Here is a 21866-nt window from a genome sequence, read left to right on the forward strand (position 1 = left end):
CTCAGTGAGATGCTGGAAGTGATCAAAAGTGATTATTTGCCTGAGACCTCAAAGACCACTTCTCAGGGTTTCGCAGACTACTTGTGGTCCCTGGACCATGGGCTTAGAACCAGTACTCTAGGGCAGGGGTGCCCAAACCCCAGCCCTGGGGCCACTTGCGGCCCTCAAGGCCTCTCAATACGGCCCTCAGAGAGCCCCCAGTCTCCAATGAGCCTCTGGCCCTCCGGAGATTTGTTGGAGCCCACACTGGCCCGATGCAACTGCTCTCAGCGTGAGGGCAACTGTTCGACCTCTCGCGTGAGCTGTGGGATGAAGGCTCCCTCCACTGCTTACTGTTTCACATCTGTGATGCAGTAGCGGCAGAAAAGGAAAGGCCAGTCTTGCTTTGTGCAAGGCCTTTTATAGACCTTGAGCTACTGAGAGACCTTCATTCATTCATATAAGTTCATCTTTAATATATTCATTTATGTAAACTTATGTAAATTTATTCAAATTTGAAATGTAAATTAATTCCTTTTTACCCCAGCCCCCGACACAGTGTCAGAGAGACGAAGTGGCCCTCCTGCCAAAAACTTTGGACACCCCTGCTCTAGAGCAAGCAAGGAACTACTATAAATAATCTCTCCTATTGCGGTATTATAGACTTACATCAAGCTATTTTATGGTGGTTTAAAAAAAATGTAATTCAGATTTGTGCCTCTCAGAATGGACACTGCCAGTTCTTTCACTATCACTAAGCATCTAAAGTTTCCTGGCTCAAATCCCTGTTAAAAAATGCTAGATCCTTTCAGGATTTACCTCCCTGTCTCAGACCTTATTGAGCCAAGTCATGAAAAGGAATGTTGAAAAAGCAATGGGAGTGGGACAGGGATGAAACTGCTAGGCTGAAGATGAAGTCAGACTTTGCACTGGCGGAACATATCCATATATTGAAATAAAAGGATTTGCAAAAGAAAGAAAGAATATAGCTTTTCTTTCTGTCAGCCGCCACCATAGGAGAAGCTCAGACAATCAGTAGTAAAATTTGTAAATGCACCAATAGAATGGTGAGAGTAGAGGCTGCTGTCAATAGCAAAGCTGTGAAGTGTTATTGATTAGGGTTATTTAAAAGCCTTGATCAATGAATCATTTACAGAAAAAATTGCCTGGTTGTGGGGGGGGGGGGGAGATGGGGCCATGCATTTTTTTCCCTCCTGGTTAGTTGAATCTTAGCCCTGTGCAGATGGCTTATCCGGGGTAGATGATCAGGATCATGCCAACTGGCACTGCCTCAGACCTCCAGACATTGAAGATGCCATATGCACAGGAGCCTAAGTGCATCCACCCAAACATTTAGGCCAGTGGTTCTCACACATTTAGCACCGGGACCCACTTTTTGGAATGAGAATCTGGCAGGACCCACCGGAAGTGATGTCATCCAGTGGAAATTTTTTAACAATCCTAGGCTGCAATCCTACCCACATTTACCCAGGAGTAAGTCCCATTGACTGTCATTGTTAAAAGAATATACATAGTAGCTTGTTGAAAGTACAGGTCTGTGACACATCCCCAAATGCAGTCAGATACCGTGGGAGCATCAAGTCTAATATATTAAAAATAAAATATTGAAATGAATGGGGTCCTACCTGAAATTGGCTCACAACCCACCTAGTGGGTCCTGACCCACAGTTTGAGAAACACTGATTTAGGCTCTAATGCTATACACAAAGAGTAAGCCCCACTGAACACAGTGGAACTGACTTCCAAATAAACATGCATAAAATTGTGCTGTTAGACTCTGTTTTTGCAAGGTGTACGTAGGGAGCCTTCATGTGCGCAGCTGTCCCTGTATAGGCCCCTTTGCAAATGGAATCCTGAACATATGGAGATTGGAAGGAGGAAGTCAAGCAGGCATGCTCTCAGTTCCTCCCTTCACCAACGAACCTGTTCATTTCTACACTAGATGACCATCTTCACAAGACTCTTGTCATGTTATTATGATTCAGAATCAGACCTTTTTTAAAATAAGATATTTCAGTCTTAACTCTTCCGCTCAATGGATATCAATACGATTAGGCAAGCTAGAAAAGAAGGAGGGAGACATCATTCTGTTTTGTTCGTTCTTGTACAGAATGTGCCGGAGCCACAGTGGCTGTGTGCAAATGCCACATCTTTCACCACAGGCTCTAATTACTTGTTAGTATCATTTGTTGTTGATTTGGGGACATGTTTCTGCCAGTTTAATTCCCGGATATGAGTGGCACCCTGGGCAGGTTGAGCAGATGTCCTCTTTTTTAGCTTTGTGCCCTGGAGAAGAAAAATGTCCTCCTTTTCCCTGTGAACAAGCCCCTGCAGGCAGCTCATAGCCTTCTTGTAATTAATGAATTATATGTAATATAGTTTAAAATTTAATAAGTAATATTGTGCTTAAATTGCTTTGTTGGCAACCTTCAGTCTCGAAAGACTATAGTATCGCACTCTGAATGGTGGTTCTGGAATAGCGTCTAGTGTGGCTGAAAAGGCCGATTCGGGAGTGACAATCCCTTCCACACTGGGAGCAAGTGCAGTCTGTCCCTGGTCTGTCTCCCTGGCTATGGGCCTTCCTTCTTTGCCTCTTAGCCTCAGACTGTTGGCCAAGTGTCTCTTCAAACTGGGAAAGGCCATGTTGCACAGCCTGCCTCAAGCGGGCCGCTCAGAGGCCAGGGTTTCCCACTTGTTGAGGTCCATCCCTAAGGCCTTCAGATCCCTCTTGCAGATGTCCTTGTGACACAGCTGTGGTCTACCTGTAGGGCGCTTTCCTTGCACAAGTTCTCCATAGAGGAGATCCTTTGGGATCCGGCCATCATCCATTCTCACGACATGACCAAGCCAATGCAGGCGTCTCTGTTTCAGCAGTGCATACATGCTAGGGATTCCAGCACGTTCCAGGACTGTGTTGTTAGGAACTTTGTCCTGCCAGGTGATGCCGAGAATGCTTCGGAGGCAGCGCATGTGGAAAGCGTTCAGTTTCCTCTCCTGTTGTGAGCGAAGAGTCCATGACTCGCTGCAGTACAGAAGTGTACTCAGGACGAAAGCTCTGTAGACCTGGATCTTGGCATGTTCCGTCAGCTTCTTGTTGGACCAGACTCTCTTTGTGAGTCTGGAAAACGTGGTAGCTGCTTTACCGATGCGTTTGCTTAGCTCGGTATCGAGAGAAAGAATGTCGGAGATCGTTGAGCCAAGGTACACAAAGTCATGGACAACCTCCATGTGCTTAAATTAGTCACATGAAATCAATATACAAGTGTTTTTCACTTTTATTTTGTCATGCCCTACGTTTTTCCTGGGTGTCCTACATTTTGGGGTGCCTTTTCCTCTTTTGAGGTTATGACATCTGGTCACCCTGACCTTAGGGGAGCAAAAGGGAGCAGGACGATGGTGCAACTCTTACCCCCACCCTTGTAAGCGAGAGCCTCAGAGATACAGAGGGGAGGGGGTTCTCATGTCACCCAGGCCTTCCTCTCGCCCTTGCTTTGTGTGGGAGATGGGAATCTGCTCTGCTTTCCCTCCACCTCTCTGTGGCTGCTTTTATCCCTGGCTGCTTCGCCTGCACTGCCTCATCTCCAAAAACCCGGGGTGAGGCATCCCCATTACCCAAGTGGGAGTGGCTTCCAACCTGCATGTATGTCCCAAGGAATTGCACCTCTTTCAGGCATGGAGGCAGTCAGAGACTGAGCCACGGGGGGGGAGGGGGCATGTGATGTGCTCTGGACCTACTCTGCCCAGTGCCTGCCAAAACATTACATCAGTAGTCCCCAGACATTTTAGCAACGGGATCCAATTTTTAAAACACTTTATCTGGACGCACCAAGGTCTACCAGACTTTAAAAGAGGAGATCTAGAAAGAAATGATATTTATTTATAAGCACTAATAACCAGAAAAAGACCCTCAAACATTTATCTCCCTATATTTACACATGCTTGCAAACTTCAGGAGCTCAACTCCCTGCAGGGTAGTTAGCAGGTATCTTGCAAACTACAGGAGCTGAGCTCTTTGCAGGGTAATTAGCATCTATTGCTTGAGGCAGTTAGTTATATGATCTTTCCATCATCCTTTAGCGACCCACCAAAAATCAGGTTGTGACCCACCAGTGGGAGTCACTGGGAGTCCCTCCCAATGTTTGGGAGCTACTGCATTACATACTTTGTTTGAATGATCAGCAGTTTCACGCTGGAGGACCTGATGGGCTTTTGAGTAGATGCCATAGGAGCCAGCATGGGTTAATTTTTAATCTCTAGCCGCATGCTCTAGAACAGGGTGGCCACACTGCTTAACCCAAGAGCCACAGACGATAAACTTCAGATATTTGAGAGCCACAAGGGAGATGTTTGAGAGCCGCAATATTTAAGCAGAGTTTACATTCTGAAACATATTTACTCACTGTGAACATTAAACTTACATTTTAATACAGTGGACTCTCAGTTTATACCTAGCAAATAACTATAAAGCTTGAACATTTTTTTACTTACCATTTATATGAATAGTGATGTGAAAAGGAGCTCACCTATCATGTTTCTCCGAGCTGCACATTGTATGTCAAAGAGCTGCATGTGGTTAGCATGGGGGCCCCTTAGGTGCAGGGCCCAATTGGTCCAATTGGCCTAAAACCTGCCCTGCATCCATTTTCTGAAGGAAGTCTTCTTTCCTTTTATGTTTTCCTTGGAGATTTGGTTGGCAACCTTCAGTCTCAAAAGACTATGGTATAAGCCTACAGCACCCGGTATTCCCAAGCGGTCTCCCACCCAAGTACTAACCAGGCCTGACCCTGCTTAGCTTCCAAGATCAGATGAGATCAGGCATGTGCAGGGTAACAGTTGCTGCCACTCACAAACTATGATGCTGATATCCAGGGCCTCTGAGAGGAATTTTATTGGGGGTACAAAGTTCCTTTTGGTCCCCTTCCCAAAGGGGGAAGGAGCAAAAAGCAGGGGAGAGTGGTGATGGGGGTGGGGAGAGGCAAAACAGGATGGGGAGGGGTGTGGACAGCCAGAATACTCTTTGGAGCTCAGGTCCACCGTGCTTCCTGATGTAGAGCCCAGGTCTACCTGTCCACATGGTGCCTGCAGCTAGATATAATAATATGGGAAACCAAACACATTCCCAAGTCTCTCTAAAACTCTAGAGAAGCATTGCACAAAATTAGCATCATCATTTTTAGGGTAACAAAGAATGGAAAAATATCCTGTGTATACCGAAGCTTACTTCTGCAGCAGCTGTAGCCCTGCAGCTGTGTCTCTGAGCTCCTGTACACTCACTCCTTCATGGCAAGCAGATCCACAAGCCAAAAAGCTACTGTAGCAGGACAGTTCCCTCCCAGATTTGACACTGTGCTGAGGAGTGCCATGTATGCATTCCTCAACCTGGCACATATGGCTTGCAGCGGCAGCCTTGGTAGTGCCCCCAGCATCCCATGCAAGCTCACATGAGATAGGAAAATGTACAATCCCAGGAAATTTCTGGGGCATCTCTTTTGGCTCCTGAGCCCCCTTTTCAACCCTGGACCCTGGTACAAATTGCCCCCTTAACCTTCGGGCCTTCCCCCCCCCCCCAACCATAGGTCCTGCTGACATCCTTCTGGGCCCTGGTGGTGTCTTTCCTACTTGGTGGTAAACATTATTGTTGAGCCTCTTTTATTGTGTTTTAAAATAAAATAAAAAAATAACCACCACATACTTTGGAGAGTTGTGACCCTCTTCCAGCTTCCTTTTAGCTATCCCTCATGTTTTGAGGGGTCCCCTCCAACATTCCCTTTAAGCTGAGCAGCTCAAAGTCTTCTGAAGCTGATTTCCAAGCTGTTCAACATTCCCAGAGGGTCAAAACTGTGTGGGGGGAGATCGAAAGCCCCTCCTCAGCTCAGTTGTCCTCCGTTTTACACTCCCTACTCTATTTAAATAGAAAAATACCCTGGGCCAAATTACATCTCTGTAATATTCCCCCAACCCTACTAAAAGAAGCACCTCTTGAAAGGTGCCTCTTAGTCCAATTAGTGAGCACCAATTACAGTGGAATGCTGTGACTATCTAAGAAAACAAATCCCGAGACGGTTGTCTTGGAAGGAGAAGAATATCCAATTCTGTGGCCCAGAAGAGGATTTTAAATCAAAATGCGCTGGGCTTCTTGCTATTTTTATCCCACACAAAACAAACTTTTCAAATCATTCTTCCTCCCAGCCTTTTCTGGCATATGGCTGGCCCCCCTCGTTCTGTCTTTCATTTTTCTAACACCAGCATGTGGAGAAACAGAAATGCTTCAAACACGATAGAGAAGCTACCGCGTGTTCAGGGGTAACTCTTCCATATTAAGACGGATCCTCATTCTGTATAGCTTTTCCCCTCCCCCTTGTCCATCAGGCTGCACCACAACAATCCTGAGCTCTGCATTCATCTTCACATGCTCAGCCATTGCTGAGAAGTCATATCTGGCATGGAAAAGTTAGGAATGAATCTTGAAAGAAAAATGGGTTTACTCTGCTGCTAACTTCCTGAATTCAGGGGACGAAAAGGTTCTCTCCTTCCTTTCTTTCTTCTAGTCAGATATTCAAGATATTCTGAATGCATTGCAGAAGATACTGCTGCGAGAGAGGCTGGCAGAGAGGGTTAAGCCCACCTTCTATGATACAGAGAGCCAAGTACAGAGGTATAAATACCTTGGCACGGTTACTCCCCACCCCCCACGCCTTTTTCCAAAAAAGACAAACACTCACGGTCTTGTCTCTGGCTGGCTTGCTGTAAGGCGCCCTCATAAAAACTTAAGATAAACAGTTTATCAGGAGATGAATGTACAAATGCAGCTCCCAAGACAAAAGTCTCCACCTTAGGGGGGGAAAAAAAGGACTCTAGACAGCATGGGATTTTCAAACAAGGGATCACAGGGAGGAGAGGGAGTCAATAACCGAGCAACTTTTTAAAAAGTCGTCCCCATGATTTTCAGTTCCTGCAGATGAATGTGCAGTGCTGGATTGCATTGTAAAGGGGGAGGGGTCTCTGCTGAGCAGTATCCTGGGGTCTCATATCACCCAAATACCACAAGGCATGGCTAATTTCTTAGAAGTGCTTCTAGGACTCAACCCTAGAAGCACAGCTCTTATATTACATCAGTGGTGTGGAGGTGGGTTCTAGGTATAGTTACTGATGGTGATTATAAAGGCACTCTGGACATGCTCAGAGGCACTGCATTCTGTATTTCCTAAAGCTGTGAAATATCTAACATTGTGCCTGGTGGGAGTTCAATGAGGAAGTGTTCCTCTCCTTCTGGGGTGGGGCCTCCCAGTATCAGCAGTGCTAAGCTAAGCACTGCTTAAGCTAAGCTTAAGCTAGCCCCCCCCCACAGTGTTTTTCCTCAAGTACAGCACTGTTTTCCCCCCAACAGGAGTGAATGGCAGCCATTCATTGATAAGGAAGAAAGTAAAGGCACATGCACAGGAATGCCAAACGATGGAACTAACCACATGTCTTGTTTTGCCCATGCTGAACTGTCCCAGTGACAGCCCAGCTGCCCGTCAGCAAGGTTGCTGATGTACTCCTTCCAGCCAGGCCTCTGTGGGTCTGCAAATTCCATGGCAGAGAGCGAACCAATTGGTGCAGCAGGGCCTCCCTGGCACTTGTGACCTGGCTATCAATTGGAGCTCTTGCAATGGCCCAACAACCCTGCAGAGATGAGATGGTTGGCAACCCCAGTTATATGTTTCTCTTTCAGGTGTTGCTCCGATGCTGATACCTGATGCTGGGGAAAATCAAAAAGAGGGCAACCAAAATGATGAGAAGGCTGAAGTTCCTTCCTTACAAGGAAAAGCTACAATGCTGGGACTGACAAAAAGATACACAGTACTTTTTTTCTTCCAGCTCATAATTAGTCCGTAGAAATTGATACCACAAGATGTGGTGATGACCGTTGGCTTGGATGCTACCTCCAAGTTCAGCAGCAGCATGTCTCAGAATCACAGGGGCACAATGGCAGGTGACAGGTATGCTTCCCTCTCCTGCTTGTGGGCTTCCTGAGCTTAATCTGCCTTCTTGGGTCCCTCGGACTTGAGCCGGCAATATCACTATTGCAGGCTTGAGTAGCCCCACTAGGCAAACAGGGGCCTTCTCCAAGGAAGCCTCTGGAAGCCAAAATGCCCTCACAGGATGCAGCAGGTGCCATACTGGCACTGCTGCATCACTGCACAGGGAATTAGATAGGATTGGTCTGCCCAACAGTTACGTAACATACTCCAGAGGAAGTGCCATTTTTCTGCCTTGTGTCCCTTAAAAGAGAAAGCAAGAGAAACATCACCCAAAGTGGGGGATGCAGGGAGTGCTGTCCTTTATAATTGACACAGATAGCAATGGTGGAAGGTTCTAGAAGCTGATTGACATCTTGGACAGAGGCACACTTTCTGTTACATCACTGGGAAGGTGGTCTACAAAAGGGGCCAGAGGGCTTACTGAACGCCCTAGCTAAAGCAAGGATGGAAAAACGACTGGAATGGATGCAAGGATGGAAACAACGAAGTTGCATAATGCCATGTGTGTTTGTATAGTCTGTATGTTTGCTAGAAGCTGGTTCTGAAGGTTTGCAGTTAATGCTCCTTGGAAGTAGCTGATGTCTGTGGCTCAGAAGCCTCCCTGATTGTTGTTCAGTGTAATTGCGTCAGTACATCAGTCCTCTCAGGATTTACTCAACCTGGAAGCATTCATCTTGGAGCTTGGTTTCAAAATATGTTATTTATAGGCCATTTATCACTGCCACGGCAGGTTTCTTGCCAACTCCATCCATCTATGCCTGCGCTCAAAGGTACAACTCTCTTGCTAAAAATATTCAGACACTTCTAGAGGGTGACATTCCCTTTTGCTTGCCTACTAGTTAGTCAGCAACCTCTCTCCTCCGCTCTTTCCATCTTGGAGTTGTTTATTGTGTTGATAAAAGCATGGACTTGCCAAATGATACACAGATGGAAAGCACTGGAAAAACGTAAGGACACTGAATAAAAATTAAGAATATCTGTACGCTGCTTTTCAACAAGAGTAGTTCACAAAGCGGTTTACATAACAAGATCAATCAGTCAGTGGTTCCTTGTCCTTAACCCATTTCTGCCTAGCCCACAGGTGCACACATTTGATCCCTGTTGCGTTAATGCAACATTGGGCAGAAATTGCTTAAAAGACTCACAATCTTTTAAAAAAAAAAGAGCCACTGGAAGCCATCAGTGCTGGTTTTTCATTAGACATTTGCAATTGTTTAATTCTGCTGTATAGTATTAGGCTGTATCCAGCTAACATTTCTTAATTGCAGAGAAATAAGATGAAAAAACTGAGGCACAAAGAATCTGAGCAACCCATAGAAGCAGAGAGAAACAAATAAACCACCCAGCATTTAATGATCAATAGCAAGAGACATCTGAAAATATTGATTCTGAACATTTAAGATGCAGACGGAATTATTGAGTGACATTTTCAGCAGAATCTTTAGGGGCTCAAACATCCACCTCCCACAGATAATACAAGAGAGCAGTGGATGACTGCCATTGCAATCAAAAGCATAACCTTAGCACTCATGCCATTTTGCTTTGTTTACTGAAGAAACATCTTTTTTTTTACAACTGCTTAGACTCCAGAATCAATAAACCTGGGGTGGAATGAGCTGAATAGCCTAGCATTTCATTCACCTCCATCCGGCAAATGTGTGGCGTATGAGTAAACAGTGAAGTGTGTCTAAATTATGTGTCTCACTTAACACAGATTAGTTATCCCCACTGATGAATTGATGGATTTATAGATCCCTGGACAATATTGTCATAACAGTCCAGCGAAGGGGGGGATGGAATCAATGCAAGATGCTCTGTTTCACCCCACTCCAGACTACAAGTTAAAACATTGTGAGAGGCCCTTTCTCCATAGAAGACAGGGTCAACTTCCCACTGAAACAAATGGGAGTTGGGGGCAGTGGTGGGATTCAAATAAATTAACAACAGGTTCTATGTCCTAATGAGCAATGAGCAACTCAGCTTCAATTGTCTGCTGCAAAGGAAGTTGAAAGACTATGGCTGCACTCCTATACTGTACAGTACACACTTTCCTGGGAGTAAGTCCCATTGAACATAATGGGACTTTCTTCTGAGTAGACAGTCATAGGATTGCACTGTAACTTTAACCCAATGTCTAAATCCAAATTGCAAGGCTGCAATTCTGTCCTCTATAGTCATACTTACAGGCCTCTGGCCACTAGTTTCCAAGGAGGATAAACATGCGGCTGAAATGCACACTTCAAATGGACATTTTTTCTTGAATTCTCAAGGCAGTTGTATAATGAAATCAGGAAGGCACCAAGAAGAGGAGGTGGGAACTGCCAGGGCTCCAGGTTACCAACCTCTGGAGACACCACAGCAGCATAGCACCTTCACATCTGCACAAACCAACTTGCTGCACTGGGCTTTGAGCTGGGCCACCTTCCTTCTCAGTGGGAACTTGGTGATTTTTACCAGAGCAGTCAATCCTCTCAAGGATCTGGTTCACTTTTAGTGGTGAACATCTGGTCAGTGAAAGTGCACTGAGCACATAGTCTGACACCTCATCATCAACCAAAAGCAACAACAGCATAGTAACATCTTTACATCTCCCCTTCTTTTTTGTTCTATTACAGCATTCCTCAGCATCTGCCTCTCGCCATTTTGCATGGCCCACCTCTGGGAAGTACAACTGGAAGTAACTGGAATGATTTTATCACCAGTTATTTCCATACTAAGAGGCCAGACATGATCCACGATAAGAGGCTCAGGCTACAAACCTATCCACTTTTTCCTGGTAGTAAGTCCCATTGACTATAATGGAACTTACTTCTGAGTAGACATGCATAGGATTGGGCTCCCAGGTAGATAGGAGGGCTTTTTTGAGTGCAAGGAAAGCAGAACTGAGCCTCCTACCACTGTTTGTTGCATTGTATTGCTGGTCTCACTACCAGGCAGTGGAGGTCTGGGGGGGGAGTCCTGCCATGAGTACCACTGGGCACCACCTCAAGTACCACTGGTGGTATGAGTACTACTGGTTGAGAAATGCTGCTCTATTGCTTTTACCACCCAGCCCCAAAAAGAATTCCAGTGAACTCTAAAACTTCCCCCTCCAACTTCCAACTCTGCAATCCAATGCAGTCTACTCAGAAGCCCAACAAGTTCAAGGGGAGTTGTTGACTTCCAGGGTTTGAGAGAGAATGGCAGCCTTGAAGGACAGTTTCACTAATAAGCAAAAAAGTACTATGAGGGGTCTGTTCTTCTAGGTTGCTTTCCGACAGGCAACAGCAGATACCCATCATCTACTCTAGTGGCAATTCTCCCACAAGTTTGAGGGCTGCTACTGACTAGGTAGTGCAAAGCAGGGGCCTGCAGTGGGTGGGGAGGCAGGGGAGGCAGAACCTCCCCACCACAGTCCTTTGAAAGTGTTGCAGCTGTGTAGGTGCCCAAGCACCCACAACTCAGCCTAAAAATGAAAATTAACAGCACATGTAACAAGCCTTGCAGGTTTTGAGGTTCACCCTGGTCACAAGTTCTTCCCAGTGCTTCTCCAGTTCTTCATTAGGTGATAAGACCTAAACCCAATTTGCAAACTTGTTCAAAAAATCTTCAATTTCTAGTCAGCCTGCCATTTCACAGGGAGGGGGAGGAATAACCTAAAGGAACTTTTCTGCTAGAGAAGGAGCAATGCTAACTGTACCATCCTCAGCACACTTACCTGGGAATAGCAGCCCAATCCTATGCAAGCCTACACAGGAGTAAATCACATTATATAGTCAATTGGGCTTGCTTCCCAGGTGTGAGTAGGATTGCAGCCTAAGGGCTATCCAACTTTCCAGAGCCAATGCAGCCACATTGCAGTCCTGAGGTAAGGGAACAAACATTCCCTTGTCACAAGGAGACCTCCAGGACTTGGTGCTGGAAAGTTACAGTTAAGAGGACTTAGGACTGAATCCTATCCAATTTTCCAGTGCCAGTGCAGCTGTACCAATAGCGCATGCACTGCAACCTGTGGTGGGGGCAGGGAACATTTGTTCCCTTACCTCAGGGCTGCATTGTGACTGCACAGGTGCTAGAAGAAAGCCTCACTGAACACAATAGGATTTACTTCTGAGTAGACATGCATATTTTTGTGCCCTAAGGCTGCAATCCTACTTCCACTTTCCTGGGAATAAGCCCCATTGGCTATAATGAGATTTACTTCTGAGTAGATATGCATAGGATTCTGCTTAAAGGCTGCAATCCTATCCACACTTTCCTGGGAGTAAGACCCATTGAACACAATAGGACTTACTTCTGAGAAGACCTGCATAGGATTGTGCCCTTAATGAAGTAATGTTTTGTGCCACATTCCTGCCTTTTTTTAACCTGAGGAATTTCAGCTGTGGGAGCATCGCCTCTATGTGTCTGATAGTGTATTATACAACACATTGTATTGCAATGAAAAGATCCCAGGCACAAAACTGCATTCCCAAACCCCAAGGATGAAAACCAACCCCATGGTGCAGTCCTGTGCTTGTGGGAAGTAAGGGAACAATCCCTATGCCCCTCTACTCAGAAGTAAGTCCCATTATAGTCAACAGAGCTTACTGCAGCATGAGAGCCCAAGCCTATGCATGTCTACTCATTATAGAGTCTCATTATAGCCAAAGGGGCTTACTCGCAGGAAAGTGTGGCTAGGACTGCAGCCTTTGAGCACAATCCTATGCATGTCTACTCAGGAGTAAGTCATTATAGCCAAAGGGACTTACTCCCAGGAAAGTGTGGATAGGATCACAGCCTCAGTGACTAGGAAGAGATGCTTCCTTCTTCGCCTTCTGATTGACAGTGTCTACTCAGAGGTAAGTCCCACAGTATTCAATGGGGCTTACTCCCAGGAAAGTGTGGCAAACTCAGAGATGAAGATGAGATGCTTCCTTCCTGATTGACAGTGGCTGCAATCCTAACCGCACTTTCCTGAGAGTAAGCCCCATTGAACAAAATAGGAGTTACTTCTGAGTAGACCTGGTTAGAATTGTGCTCAGTGCCTACCCAGAGGTAAGTTCCATTATGTGTCCATGGACGTGGGGCGGGGGGGCTCGCCCTCGGAGGCAGCGGGGGCTCTTTGGGCGGTAGCTGCTCCGGCGCCCTCCTCTTTGTTCCGCCTGCGCCCCCGACCCACCAGAAGAGCTGAGCCCAAGGAGCCTCCAGGCGCAGGAACAGTCTACTTGCCAGTTGACCAGCTTGGCCAGGGAGGGGAGGCGTGGGGCGGGCAGCTGGGCTGTTTCTCTCACCCTCGTCAGCAGGCTGCATCTGCGGGCGTGCCGGCCATTCGCACCCTTTCGCAGGAGTTGCAAAAGCGAGCTCGCAAGGGCTGGTGAGCGGCAGCCGCATCACGGGAGAATCCAGTTGGCCACGTCTGGCTCGCCCCTTCAGCCCCAGCAGCCTCAGCACCCGCTGGGAGCAACCCCCTTTCCCCCTGAGACGGGTTGGCCCCACACGGCCGATGCCCCCAGTAGGGTTAGCCCTGACATTTCAAGGTGCGAGCTCCCTGGCCAGCAAACGGTTCTTAGAACCAACAGCTGGATTAGGTAGGGGTTCTATAGAGTAGGTGAGAACCTGCTGAATCCCACCACTGGTTGGGGGTCTCTTTTGCCCCAGATGACTCCCTAGTGAAGAAGCTTCCGTTTTGGTGCACTAGTAAGGGTTATATGAAAGACTTCATGTTCATGCAGCCTGAGCTTCATTGCACTGTACTGCTGAATTCTAAAGAGACAGCTGTTTCTCTTCTCTGCAAATGTTGCATGCAGTTGCCAGCCCAAGCACAGTGCCTCCTAGTGGCCCTTTGGCAAATGCCACATTGTCAGATATTCCTATCCGCCCCAGGTTACCCTGTAGTAGCCTGTATCCATCTTTTGGTACACACAGCTGCTAAGGTGTTTTATTTTTTAATCATTGCTTATATTCTATTGTGATTTTTCTGGTGTACAGTATCTGCATGATATCAAGGAAAACAGCAAGCTCCCTGTGATGGGTTTGACTTGTGCATGGTTACATTAAGCAAATCAATTTACAGTATTAAATACTACTGTGGGAAAATACAGGCAGAAACACGTTACACTGGCTAGCAATTACTGATCAGAAGACAGCAGCCAGGAGTTGACTAAGGCTATTTTTACACCACAGGTTCTGAGCTGAGTGATTGTAGAGCAGCAAGCAAAAAGAGCAGTCTATATGAACCAACTTGGAACGTCATCAACCATACCAGTGGTGGCTGATGCTCCTCCCTCAAAGACCTCCATCCTAAGAATAATCTGAGGCTAACAGCAGCTCCAGGAGAGTGATTTTCATTGGGACCACAAACAAGGAAAAAGAATTGCCAGTACGTTTCTCCCATATATTGTCATCCTGATTGCTCCCAACTGCTGCTCTTTTTAAAAAAATCTAACAAAAATGGATGTTCTGATTATGCTTCTAGCATCATATGTGGTTTGATCTTGAAGAAAAATGATTTGTCCAAGGTCAAATAGTCAGTTGGTGGCATAAATCCTTAAATGCAACCAGTCTGAGACCTACTGTTAATTTCTCTCATACAGATTGGAAACTATAGCTAAGCAAAAAGGATTTAGTCAATGGATCTATGGCAGCAACTGACAGCTATGGATTCATAGTCTAAATCCTTTTCTCTTGGCTTTAGTTCCCTGTCTTTATCAGGGGAATTAACAGCAAGTTCCAGCCTGGTTGTATTTAAGGAGTTTCTGCCAGACTTTGGATAGACACTTTGGATAGTCACTTTTCCTCAGTTGCTGATAAGACAGAAAGGACTTTAGTATTTGCACAAAAGGGAAATGTTTGGTGAGAGTAGCTTTACTCATATTTTCCAAGGACCGAGGGGGACGGATGATATAAAAATAGAGACAGCACAATCTTATACATGTTCACCCATTGTATTCAATGGGGCTTAGTTAAGTGATATAGGATTGCAGTCACAGGATTTACTGTTAGTTATTGCTAATGTGTTACCATGTAGATGAGTAGATGTAGATGAGTCCTGCTCTTGCTGGTTGTATTGCATTTCTTTTGCTGCTTTTTTGCCTCTCTTTGAGTGTATTCTGCTTGCTTTTGTGATAGGTGGCCTCGGTCTTGGCTGGGGGGGATATGTGTCTTTTATATGGGGAGATGGGAGGGAAGACTGTTGGTGGTGGAGGACTTCAGTGTCCCTGCCAAGGCCCTCAGTATAGGAGTGGCTCAGGATTCCGTAGTCACCATGACAATTATGGGCTTGTCTCAGGATGTGCACATCCAAGAGCCATCTAATCGTATGGTTGATTTACTATATAAACAGTGCAATAATAATAATAATAATAATAAAACTTTATTTCTATCCTGCCCTTCTCCCCAAAGGGACCAATCTGGTGCATGTTTACTCAAAAGTAAGTCCCACAGGGTTTCAGTGGGACTTATTCTTAGGGGAAAGTGTGGGATCCCAGCCTAAAAGTAGCAAATCAACCACACAGATGGCCTTTGGACATTTCATCTCCATGTGGGGTTGGTGTGCCAGGTGGGTAGGAGGAGTTTGTGCCCTTCCTCCTCTGCACATGATGAGATGGCAGGGGAAAGATTTTTCATCCAACCCAGCCCCTTAATTGCTCCCAGTCTTCACAAAGCTAAATCTAGGAGTAAATCCTGTTAGATTCTCTATCACCACCCAGAAGGGAAATGATCCTTTGGAATGCTTGTGGTGCTGAGGCCCAGCAAAAAGAATGGGAGCCCGTGGAAATCATAGAGTTATTAGTTAATAATACTGCCATTAACACTGTCTATGGAAAGAAAGATGTGATTTCACCTGGAAACAGAACCAGCTTAGAATGGAATGTATTCTTCAGGGCCTAAAGATGAAATACCAAAAAGCTATTTTATCACCACTTTTCTGAAGATAATTTTCAGTTATTTCAGCCTCTGTTTCAGTTTTATTATTTTCTCCACACACATACACAAAAGAGATAATTTTGAAAATGTTGAGAAAAATATTTTATTGATTACTGGCCCAGGATGTTTATTATTATTATTATTATTATTATTATTATTATTATTATTATACCGCTTTTCAACTAAAAGTTCACAAAGCGGTTTACAGAGAAAAATCAAATAACTAAATGGCTCCCTGTCCCAAAAGGGCTCACAATCTAAAAAGATGCAAATGAATACCAGCAGACAGCCACTAGAACAGACACTGCTGGGATGAGGTGGGCCAGTTACTCTCCCCCTGCTAAAAAAAGGAGCACCCACTTGAAAAAGTGCCTCTTACCCAATTAGCAGGGGTAATTTTATTGTACTGTGGTCCCATTCAGCATCACTCTCCATCTATCATATGTGGGATGAAGGTGTTGGACCCTGTATTGAAGAAAAGAGAGGGCCCACATTCAAATGTTTTAATGCTTGTGGGGTTTTTTTTTCCCTTCAGAACAATTTTCAGGTCCAAAGTGAGGTGACTGAAAATATTCACAAATATACTGAGTGAAAACCAGGTATTCTTAATAACTTGACTGGTTGAAACAATATCTGATATACTGCGGCAAGCATATCTTGGTACTTCAGTTTACTTGAGTGTTTATCCTTTACCCAAACCATGCTTTGTCTGTATCAGTTGCAACCTGCATACTTGTAAATACAGTATTGCATTACAAGTAATTAGCTGATTCTTTCAAAAGAGATCTGGATCAATTTCTCATATGTCACAGAGCCATAGAGATCTCAACCAAGAGTTGGGCATCATGTTTGCTGATTCTTCTGATATAATCCAGACTCCCAATTTCCACCTAGAACTTCTTGGATCAAGACCAGAACATCTGGGTGAATCAGAGAATACTTTTAAAGAAGCACATCTGTTGTTCATTCTAAAAGACATCATGGCCCTAGATAGATTGGCTAATTCTACAGCATAAGCAAGAGAGAGGGGAGAAAGAAAAATTGCAATAAATATTGAGGAACTACTGCTCTTGCAAAACACAGAAAAAAAATGTTCATGGGTGCTGCTTTCAGTCTAAGGCTGAAATCCTATGCAGACCTACCCAGGAGTAAGCCCCATGGGCCACATTGGGATTTACTTCTGCACAGGACTTGTGCAGCTGGTAAAATTAACAGCTTGGTAAAATTAACAGCTTGGTAATCATGGTACTGAGTGTTTTGACACGATCTAGTAAAACATTTAAGATCATTATATGCTTGCATGAAGTGCTCTATTTACTTGAGAGTTCACAGATCAGAGAAGATGGTTCAATAGTCTAAATGAGACACATAGCAAGGTCCCATCTGAATAAAGTGCTTAAGCTCTGACTGATTTCCACAGATGCTTGAAATGAATCATGTGTAAGGTGTTCAATGAAGACAGTAGTGGATCTGCTATTAAATTTATAAGACAGTGTTTCTCAAAACTGTGAGTCAGGACCCACTAGGTGGGTTGTGAGCCAATTTCAGGTGGGTTCCCATTCATTTCAATGTTTTTTTTTTAAAAAAAGTATATTAGACTTGATGCTACCAAGGTATGTGACTGCATTTGGGAAAATGTTACAGACCTGTACTTTTAACAAGTATACTATGTATATTAACAATGATAGTAAATAGAAAATAGTAAACAGAAAAGTGGTATATAAATACTGTTAACAACAACAACAACAACAATAATAATTAATAATAATAAATGGAACTTATTCCTGGGTAAGTGTGGGTAGGATTGTTGCCTAGGATTATTAAAAATTTTCCTGCTTGATGATGTTACTTCTGGTCATGGCATCAATTCTGGTGGGTCCTGACAGATTCTCATTCTAAAAAGTGGGCCCCAGTGAGAACCAATGCTTTAAGAGAAGTCTAATCCTGTGTGCTGTTTATCCACTTGATTAAATTAAGCATGCTCATTGCATACAGAGTCCACTATTTATGCAAATAATAGTATGCAAATACAGGTATTCACCACAACCTTTTGGTCAATGATGGACCACCTATACAAAGGTGGTCCCATAATGGAAGGTGTGGTGCCCAAACCGAGGCTGGAGGGAACAGTTTGACCAACAGAACAGGCCAGAAGGATTGGAAATGTCCATGTAACTCACCAGGCTAGTTTCCTTCATTCCTTCCTTCCTTCCCAGCTCAATAGGCTAACCCGCGCTTCATGCTTTTTCCTTCCTGCCTCCCCAGCCCCACAAAGCATCCTGGGGCACTACCTGGCTGCTGCAAGGCATTCTGGGGTGCTACCTAGCTGCCATTCTATGTTTGGACAATGGCAAATGCACCTAATATCACAGAATGGGGGTTCACAGGACATATCCCCGTCAGTAAGTGATGCATGCCTGTATCCTCACCCCCATATATTATTTAGAGTTGTGCAGGCATCCCCTTGCTCAGCCCAAAAGGATTGATTGATATTGATTGATTGCAATGTGACCAAATCTCTCTCTCTCTCTCTCTCTCTCTCTCCAGTTCCCCTGATTCCAATGCATCCAGAAGTTGACTTTCCCTTGGTTGGAAAAGATGCACAGAGCAGGACCAGCTGTGACCTGCAGTCCCAATGCAGCCCCAGCAGGGCAAAGATGCTCCACCAGGGCCTGGACTCTCCCCATGCTGCTGCCACACTTCCCCTGTCCCAGGATTAATTTCTGAGTGTCTGGGGCTGAGGGAAGAGGAGGTGGTAGTGATGAAGATGGCTCATGAGACTGGGAGAACACAGCCCTGATCCCCTGTGCACACTTGGACATAATCATTGCTGTATCGTCTCCATTCTTGCTTGCAATACATTCATCAGGGGAGCTTGATATTTTGAGTTCCCCGGACCAATTTCTTACATCTATATTTCTAGATATCAGGCTCATTCAGATGTAATGGTTACTTTGTGATCAAACCCTGGAGAACCGCAGGCACAAGACCCTTTACTTCAATGGTTCCATTAAGGAACTGTGATTTTTTTTTTTCCAGCCCTGGTTTCTTTAAACCACATCTCTGCTGCTCATTGAAAGCTAGGAAACTGTTCAAGCTCTGGTTTTACACTCTGGTTTGGAGGCCAGAGTTAAACCACACATCCTAACTTTACAGGAGCAGCAGAGCTGTGGTTTAAGAAACCAGGAATCCCAGTCCAGTTGAGCAAGCAGAGGAAATAAGGTAGAATGGGGTAGGAGGGAGCATGCAAGTCCCAGGCTCTCCAAGGCTATGGTTTCTGAACACATCTGAAACAACCAAATGTTTGCAAATGTGTTGTGGTGGCTTCGCTTCACACATTTTTGGGGCAAGCACACTGTGGGTGAGCATTGCCACTCACTTCTTGGAACACTGGGCATTTTGGTTTAACTGCATTGGGGGGCAGTTCCAGTGCAGGCCCAAAACTTCCTGACAATGTGGCCCCCCCCCGTACCTGATGAAGTGCCAGCTCCTCCCTCTCTCCAATGTTCTAGTTTAGCATCCCCTTCCACATTTCTTCTTCCTCTCCATTCCATTCTTCCTCTTCCACTCTGGGGAGTGGAAAGCAAAGAAGGTGCAGTGGAGGCAAGAAGGGGGACAGAAATGGGTGCCCTCACCAATCTGCTGCCTAAGGCGACTAGTTTGGTTGGCCTCGTGGGTGGGTAGTATTACTAATGTAAGCATTCACAGCTCATGGAGAAGGGCAGTACACAGGTATATCATTAAAACAAGTGTAGTTTGGCCCTCAGTAGGTGAACTAGTTTTTGAACCTCGGTTCACCCACATCTACATCCAGCAATGCACCACCCATTAGACACAACATTATATTGGCTAAAATCAAACATCACTTCCTGAAGACAAGATCAGTAAAGCAATGGAAGGAGCTCACTGGGAGACCGAGGGCTCTTCTTCCTTGGCAGTCTCTGAGTGAAGGCTGTCCTTCTGTCTGGAGTGCTTCATGCAGAGGGACTGCACATTTCAAGGAACTGAGGGCCCAGTCCTAAACAGTGCACACCAGCTCACACTGTCACATATGTGCCCTTAGTGCCAGCTGAGTGCCAAAGCTAGCACAGCACCAGCCAGAGGGGGCTAGCGCCAGTGGAACACCAGTGCTCCACTGCTCTGTGGTCATCCGAACCACCGGGCGGCAGAGAGGCAGGTGGGAGCAAGGGGGGAGGGTGGGGAAGAGGCATGCTGGGGGAAGAAGTGGGGTGGGGGGGAGGCGGGACTAGTGGAGCTCAGCTCCACGGATCCTGAGCTCTGTGTCAGGCTGTGCTGCCCAACACTGGAGGCTCTTGATTCACAGCAGCCCAAAGGCTGCCACAGAATTGAGTAGCCCCATTGCAGGGCTACTTCCCTTCCCTGGGGGAAGTCCCCTTCCTCCAAGGAGCCACTGGTGGCTGCCCCTTTGTGCACAGGATGCTGTGGCTGCCCTTTAGGTGCTGCAGCAGTCATAGCAAAACAGACGGCTTAGGACTGGGCTGCAATCCTAGCCACACTTTCCTGGAAGTAAGCCCCATTGAACTCCATGGAACTTACTTCTGAGTAGACAAGCAGAGGCATAGACAAGCATAAGAGAGTCCTTTGGGAAACCAAGCATGATGGGTGAGCTTCACTGAGCCCTCCTGACAAGCTCCTTTTCTTTCCCAGGCTTGGAATCCTGCAGTCACCTGAGAGAGAGAGGGACGCGGAGGGACCCTGGCGGAGGCTACCACCAGCAGAGGGCGCTGCCCCCCAGCCTGAATTAGCATTAAGCAGCAATTTCACGCTTGGGGAGAGGCGTCTGCAGAGAACTTCTTGGGCTGGAGGCCAACAGGCTCGCTTATGAATTACATCACGGGGGCTCGCGAGTGGAGCCGCGCACATAAATGCGGCAGCCACCAGGTACCAGGGCAATCCGGAAAAAAAGCCAGCGGAGGGCAAAGAGTGGCGCGGGAGGGGTGCGCGAGTGTGTCCAAAGTGGAGCGACTGGGGCTGCAATCCTGTCCACACTTTCCTGGGAGTAAGCCCCATTTGACCCAGTGGGGCCTACTTCTGAGTAGGCAGGCATAGGATTGCACTGTTGGGTCCCTTGCAAGAGCCAACAGCTGCTGGAACTGAACTGGGCAAGCCCAGTTCTCGCGGGGCAAGCCAGTCAGCCTCCCTTGCCAAGGCGCCTTGGAACCCTGAGCCCAACCCCGGGGAAATGCCCACCCGGTGGACTGCAGCGGAGGAGCCAGCGCAGCCAGCCCGGCTTTGCTGGTGGTGAGGAGGCAGCGAGCAGCGGACCCTGGAGCCCCGAGCATCACCTCCAGCCAGCCACGCTTGCAGAGCAACGCCGGGGGGAGGCTGGAGCGGACTGATCGCAACAGGCAGGACTTTGCCGGTGGGGGGATCGGGCTGGTCTCTCTCCTCCCCCGCCCCCCCTCTGGTCTTGGTGCCTGAAGAGTCGCCGGTTTCCATGGTGATGGAGCAGAAAGTGCAGGAAATTTAAAGGCGCTGGATGCTCGCGGAGCAGACACACTGGTGCCAACGTGCGCGGCGGCGGCGCAGGCTTCTTTGCAGGCTGCAGAAGGAGAGGGGGGAGTTTGCAGAAGCCTCTCCTGAGTGACACGGGCACCCACCACCGAATTGCACCAGGCGGAGGAGGTCCAGCACCACCAGATCTGCTGCACCTTGGGGCTGGCTGCCTGCTTTCCCCTTTCCCCGGGTGGTTTCCCTGCAGGCTCACCAGACAGGAGGAGAGGCGTTTGCAACCAGCGAGCAATTGCACCGGGGAACTTTCCCCCCGCTCCACACCCCGGGGTTGGCTGGGGGGGTGTGCGCGATCCTCCCGCGACGCCTTTGCCTGGATCCCCCTCCCAGTCTGCTCCCAGTGCCACTTCTGGATGCATTTACCCGCCTCGTGGTGAGCCCTCTCCCCCCTTCCCTTCCCTTCCCCCCTCGATCTCTCCGAGG

The 21866-nt window shown here is 46.7% G+C and overlaps 1 pseudogene; it reads right to left on the reverse strand.

The window, feature by feature from the left end:
- Nucleotides 1-4724: 4724 nt before the first annotated feature.
- On the reverse strand, nucleotides 4725-4841 carry LOC136642323 (5S ribosomal RNA; annotated as a pseudogene).
- Between the last annotated feature and the right edge of the window lie 17025 nt (nucleotides 4842-21866).

The sequence above is a fragment of the Tiliqua scincoides genome, chromosome 2 (assembly GCF_035046505.1).
Source record: "Tiliqua scincoides isolate rTilSci1 chromosome 2, rTilSci1.hap2, whole genome shotgun sequence".
NCBI lineage: Eukaryota > Metazoa > Chordata > Lepidosauria > Squamata > Scincidae > Tiliqua > Tiliqua scincoides.